Source organism: Setaria viridis, chromosome 6 (genome assembly GCF_005286985.2).
Source record: "Setaria viridis chromosome 6, Setaria_viridis_v4.0, whole genome shotgun sequence".
NCBI lineage: Eukaryota > Viridiplantae > Streptophyta > Magnoliopsida > Poales > Poaceae > Setaria > Setaria viridis.
In genome coordinates this window covers 28879263-28886437 of record NC_048268.2, presented here as the reverse complement: position 1 = coordinate 28886437, position 7175 = coordinate 28879263, and the positions used below count along the sequence as shown (strand labels likewise).

The 7175-nt window shown below is 40.7% G+C and overlaps 1 pseudogene; it reads left to right on the top strand.

Moving 5' to 3' along the window:
* The first annotated feature begins 1319 nt into the window (after positions 1–1319).
* Positions 1320–6895, top strand: LOC117861880 (mitogen-activated protein kinase kinase 3-like; annotated as a pseudogene).
* The last annotated feature ends 280 nt before the right edge of the window (positions 6896–7175 follow it).

Below are 7175 nucleotides of genomic sequence, written 5' to 3'. Positions count from 1 at the left end.
CTGATAAATGGCGATGGGTAGGAGGAGAAACAATTACCTCCAGTAGCTGAAAAATACCACAGGTAGGTAGCGAAATTGATCACCACCGGCAGGCGGAGTAGCAAACTGACGAGTGACGACAACCTTCTCTGTTCTCACCAGTCACCGCCACCAGAAATTGCAGACAAACAGAGCACTTTTCCTAGCAGCCAAATAGCAGTAGAGGAGGGGACGACCACGCGACTCCTCTGTTTTCCTCCATGCGATGCGACAGTAGAGAGTAGTCCTCTGTTCACGTACAACAGGCAGGAGAGGATGAATCCACACGATGGCGTGAAACCTTGACGGGGCGGAGGATGTTCCCGCAACAGATTGCGTGACGACGATGGGCCTGCCGCCTGCAACAGGCTGCTGCGCGGACGCCGTGGAGGGTCGCTATGCAACGTGGGCGATGGCGATCTGACGAGACGGAGCCGCGATGAGCAGATCAAATCCGCGACGTACTTGGCAGCGACGGGCCGCGACTTGACGACGTGCGGGCCGCGGCGGGGGCACAGGCGGCGGACGACCGAAGCACGTCTGCCGTGAGAAAAAAAAAATGGATCGTGGCTTGATCAGGGGTTACATTGGCCTTAATGTGAACCCAATCCTTGCTCTTACCATCTTACCTTGGAATGATTTGTGGGAAGACATCCTTAGGAGTTAGGAGTAGTACTGATGGTGAGTTGGTGACCGACGAAGTAAGTAAACCCTTCCTCAGTTCCTCTGAAAAGGAACTCTTTACATATATAGAGATATGATATTCCCATGGGCCATAGGCTTTGATATCCTTAACAGTTATTTACTCTCTACAAAAAGGAGTAGTAATAGTTTTTTACTCATCTGATATACTCAATCCCCACTTGAGTCCAATCTCAACAGGCTAGTCATATAAACTAAGTAACAAGCTTACAAGCATCTGTAGTTCTGTAATAGCATGTAGGTGTATTCTCTGTTTTTTTTCCTTTTGGTGCTCCTCCTCTTTTTTTTTAAAAAAAAGGATGAGCATATATAGCATATTAGAAGTAGAGCAGTTACAAATGTATTTTTCTACAATAGTCTGGTCAACTCCAGTTCCTACTGCTCTTTGAAGTTTGAAATCCTGAAGATTGAAGCCACTGTCCATTTAACTATTTTTCCTCGCATTTTCTCTTGTGAAGGTTTTGGAAGGTGGAACTGTCAATTTACTGAGTCGATCTTCTGGCGAATACAATATCAGTGAGCTTGGCTTCCATAAACGAAAGGCTGGACAAGACAAAGCGCGTTCTTCTGAAAAGGCATACCGATGCTCATCTCGCGAGATGCATACTTTTGGTTCTGTTGATAGTGGTTCAAGCAGTGTTGTCCATAGAGCTATTTTTATACCAGTTCATCGAATTATGGCTCTGAAGAAGATAAATGTTTTTGAGAAGGTCAGGTTTTGCATGCTTTTCCAATTCCTAAATAAGACATTGACCATATTCTTTACTCCTAGTTCTTATGTGCTGCTGTTGCATTTCTGTGTTAGAAATCTCCATAACATGGCAATGTTACAGGTTATATGGATCACCGTGGATCAAGCAGATTTTGATGAAAAAAATATATATAGTAACCAAACTTTATTAATGCTGCATTATAGGGCATACCGCATACAGGGAAATTGATAAAGGAATCAGAGTAGAGTGTGTCAAATTAGTTTCTTCCACTACTAGAATCCTAACTTTAGCCAAGAGTTTGTAGAACTCGCCCACTACCCGTTGGCAAGAATATTATTTCCCGATGGTTTCGTAGTTCCTGACAGTGCAACCAAATCCCTTCGGCTATTTAATAGAATTGCCAACTGTTACTGTAATGCCTGATGGTTTAGATTGACACCATCGGCTAAAGGTTTCAACAGACCGACAGTTCCTAAATTCCCCTCGGTAATTGTATAGCAAAGCTCCACATCCTGCGCACGTTCAAAGGATAAGGTCGAGGCTTAGCCGATGGTGGACCGGTGGTTACCAGTACATAATGACTAAAACTCAGTCCGTCAAAGCCATCTCTGCATCAAAACAAATCTGAGAAGCCTACCGCCGTTCCACGCAGAACCTCATCCTTGGTGATCCTCCCGCAGCCATCGCTGCAGGAAAACAGACGGCCACCGGCAGCGAGAATGCATCTAGGCATCTGGCAACCCTCGCAGGCTCGCACTCCGTGGCGATGCTGCGCAACCTTGATTGCAGCGGCGTGTATCCTCTTGTGCCCTCCTGATCGTAATGCATCAGCTTCACATCGTGGATTCATCAAAGGTGAGATCGGCTCCAAATTCCATATGCACTATTTTATTCTAATCTAAGCTAATTAACCATCTTTCGTTTGTCTTCAGAATACATTTCTTTTGATAACATAGCATTAGATTTGGTTAATTGATCTTCTACCTTCCGGAAAGGTATTACAAAATTCAATGTTCTCTTCTTAATTTAATTATCCACACAGTTCTGTTCCCAATACTTCTCTCTGGCAATTTGGAATCTAATTTTAATTTTCTCCTGATCCAGATCAGTCTTGTCCCAAATGAATGTCATGAAGGTACGAATCATTATACAATTCGTGAAAGGAGCACCCGAAAAGATGGAGTTGCAGGGTTTTTTTTTCTGTAGATTTTGTGTAGCATGTGAGAACATGTACGTACCAACTATGTGCTGTTTCGTTTCTCAGAACATGAGAAACCGTGTACATGTTATGAAGGTTTCAGCCTTAAGCAAATGCAACAGAGGCGCATATTCCAGAGCTATATGTATTATATTAATATTTCTCTATGCATCTTGAAGTGTGTCAGAATACAACTCATACGGCAGTGAACGGCATCTACGTACAATTATACCACAGATTTGCTCAAATACAAAAAACAAAGAAAACAAGTATAATAAGAAAAACTATTAGAATTATTTTTTTTGAAAAGTTAAAACAAATGCCTAAGAGTACCAAAACAGTCAGGGAATGGAATGGCTGTCCATACTTCTTGTTAGCGTGGGTATCAATGGCTGAGAGTGGACCGTTGGGCTTTCACCGTTGGGAAATTAGTGGCTGACATCTGCTCGGCTATTGGTCGAATGCCCGACCACGAATGGCCGAGGGGAAATGGCCGACGGTGTACCCTAGGTAATTTAATTTTCCGACAGTACAGATAGATGGCCAACGGTTTAAGCACTGTTGGCTATTGTTAGGATTCTAGTAGTGTTCTGTTAGGTCATAAGAGCATGGAATCAGTTATACCAAGGAATTCTATTTTTTATGCTTCCCTTAATACCACATCATTATGCCCATCCTTTGAATCAAGTCATCGTTGTGTTCTTCGGAAGAAATATACATAAGCGAAGATCCTGACTGTACAAAAAAGAAGAGCATATAGATAGTAAAAGCAACAGGAATGTACAAGCACAATCGAAAAATCAGCAAACCAAATATTATGGCTATCAGGTTATCAAAATTACTTCTGATGGCCAGAGTAGACTCTTCTTTTGTAGTGTATCTTGCAATGCAGTGTCGTAGCATCCAAGTTAGGCTATATATTCTGCATTTTGTCTTCTTGCTGCTGTTGATGTAATCAGCTAATGCATCTGGTTTGAAGAGTTCATTTTCTTGTCATATTTAGTAAAGAACTGTACAAGCCAATTCAATTCAGAATATCCTTCTCTTATTTTTCACAGGACAAAAGAGAACAGATCCTTAATGAGTTGGGAACATTAAGCCTGTTGCTATCCAGGCTTGGTTGAATTCCATGGAGCATTTTACAAGCCTAATTCTGGAGCAATATACTTTGCACTTGAGTATATGGATGGCGGTTCTTTAGCAGATATCATCAGGGTCAAGAAATTTATACCAGAACCAGTTCTTGCACATATGCTGGTGAAAGTATTGCCGGTATGGATTTTTTTACTTTCAAATGTTAATGTTCCATTTATTTACAGCAAACCACTATGAACTGGTATGTTCTTTAAGTGTCTGCTGTTTTGTCTGTATTTTAGGCCCTGCGCTATTTGCATGAAGTGAAGCATGTAGTGCACAGAGATATAAAACCAGCAAATTTGCTTGTAAATCTCAAGGGTGATGTAAAAATTACCGATTTTGGGGTGACAGCTGGCTTGCATGATTCAGTGAGCACGGTATTCCACTTCTTGGTGACGAAACATTCTTTTAAATTGCTTATAGACTTATATTATATTAAGATACTAAAAATATTAAGTTGATCACTTGTGTGTATTTAATAATCAATACACATGTCTAGTAAAACTTTTCCAGTGTGCTACCTTCGTTGGCACTGTCACATACATGTCTCCTGAGAGGATAAGGAACTACTCATATGCTGCTGATATCTGGAGCCTTGGGCTAACAGTATTAGAATGTGCTACCGGAAGATTTCCATATTGTGTAAATGGAGGCCTCAGCGATCTCATGTTGCAGGTGAGGTGATAATCAAACAGTGGACACCATCTGTAAGTGATTTTTATTGAGTTGCTGACTATTTTTTTATGATGAACTGCAGTATTTTCACTATCTGTTTGATATGTGATTATCATATGAGATACTGAGCAAGCAAATTTATTATAAAATATATTGTCTCCTCTCTTTTCTATATCTTAGTCCCGCAAGCTGTTTCGGCGTATGGTATTTTAGTCTGTTTGACTGTTTCCAAGTTTCTGATCAGATAAAATGTTTTGTGGCCAGGGGCTTCCAGTCAGTTTTTGTTCTCCTCTCTGTACTGATAACTTGAATACATAATTAAATATATACTAAGACTGGTTTGGTTTATGATATACTATTCATATGAGCACTGAGATCCTCAGCTTGGACATATCTTTAACTCTTGATGTCACCCTACTGTGTTTCAGATATTGGATGATCCATCACCAACACCAGCAAAATATGTATATTCACCGGAGTTCTGCTCTTTCATCAGTGCTTGCTTGCAAAAAGATGCTGACGCAAGGCCAACATGTGAGCAGGTATAGTGAGATCTTGTTTCAACTTTCAAGTAATCTAATTTATGTAGCATAAATTTTGAGAGAGTATTTCAGCTCATATCTCATGGATGGTTTCAGCTATAACACATAAACAGTGTATTATGGTGGTGATAGGCTAGCTTTTGAATGCAGATGAAATTCAGCACTCTGCTTGTTGTAACATTATATTTTCCCATTAACATTTTAAACATTTTGCAGCTTTTGTCTCATCCCTTCATCGATAGATACAGGAGAACTGGTGTGGACTTGCCCTCTTATTTTAAAAGTGTTCATGATCCGACAGAAATATTATGGCAAATAGCACACGTGAGTTCCTTGTGACCTTTTTGTAGTGTATAATTCTCTGTGGTCTATTTATCATATAACACGAATCTAATGTTAGATATGTTCCTCAATCATGACAGTCTTGGTAACTCTGTTAGTCAATGATCACCTCAGTTGTCTGAATTTTAAAACTCAGCAATTTCAACCCAGGCCTCATGATCGATCCAGCAGCTTAGAGAAGCTTGTGCGTGTGTACTCCTATTCTTCTGGTTTTTCTAGTTAGCTACATCATTTATCTTAAAGCTAAGAGTAATTGAATTTGACACTTTTTGGCCTTAAGGAATTAGTAGGAATCAAATATAAACAGAGAAAAATTCTTCTTTCATGAACAAAAGAATCGTAGGAACTGCAGGACTAGGCAGGACTAGTAGCACACTTTCTGTGCTCCGAACATATTATCACCAAAATGCATGCGATCATGTGTGTGAAACTCACGAACTGCCTACGGTTTTTCTTTCTCATTGCTTGGGAAATTCTGGATAAAGTTCATGTGTATTGCTGGTATCACGTTGTCTCTTATTGCAAAACGTACTTCGGTAACATTTAGTTACCTACTGACTTGCATTGTTTTCTTCATCCCAGATGCTTGCTGTACATTACTACCTGATCTTTTATGGTTCGGATAATGTCTGGCGTTACATGAAAACATTCTATAGAGAAGAGTCTGTTTTCAGGTATGATAGTATTGGACACTGTTACTGATTTGGTAAGCAAAATTACCTGAACATCAATGGTCTTCCAAGTTGTCCAAGATGCACATGTTTCCAATGTTTATGCTGCTACTATGCATATTTGACAATTGGCTCTTAAACTGTGAATTGAAGAAACATTGACTGCTATTTATTTCCTGTTAGTTTTGAGCATAATATGCAGGCCGATGTCCTGTTGTCTTGTGAAAACTGAATTGAGCTGACATTTTTTTTCCTTTTTCTTCCTAGTTTCTTAGGGGAAGAACATGTCGGCCAAAGCGACATATTTAGGACCTTGTCAAGAATAAGGAAAATGCTGAAAGGTAAGCGCCCTCGTGGTAAGATCGTTCATGTAATAGAGAAGGTTCGCTGTTGTGCACATGGGGAAGAAGAAGGTGTTGCGATTCGTGTGTCTGGGTCATTCATTGTCGGGAATGAGCTCCTTGTTTTTTGAAGATGGGTTACGAGCTGAAGGGATGCGCACTGATGAAGGGATGCCAAGCACCGATGAACTCCCCGTTAACATATATCATGAGCAAGCGGGTCGGTCGTTTTAGAGAGGAATTCTTTATGGAGCCAGGACACGCCATGGGGTGCTTCATCATATCAAGGCAGAAACTACAAATCGTTGAGAAATGACAGAAACTTTACCTATCAGGTCAGCACCCTTGCTAGCTAAAAGAGCAGCGCCGTGAATACACTTTTTCCTGGTTCTAATTTCTGATGGAGCATATTACCTTTCCAGCATATATGTCTGAGATCGCGGAATCTGTTTAGTGGGGGGCTGAAAACCATCTGTGAAAAGAAAACTATAAGCATCGGCCGTTACCTCTGCATCAACCTTCAGGTTGAGCTGTCAAGTAACCATCTTAAACTTGATCGCAGCCATCAGGAAATGCTCATGTATCTAGTATCTACCTTGCTGCAGAAGGTTATGAACTGCGTGTCAGTCTTATACATAATGGGTTTGTAGGACAGATGTATGAGCAACACCGGTGTCTGAGTCTCTGACATCTCACTAAAAGTGGTAGGGAGTCTAAGAAGCTCAGCTGATAATGATACACAATACCTGCACAAAAAGAGTCTGTGACCAATTGTAAAGTCCACTTGAGCAGATCGTATGCATTCCGCTACTTGTGCAAGTAACCCTTCATACCTT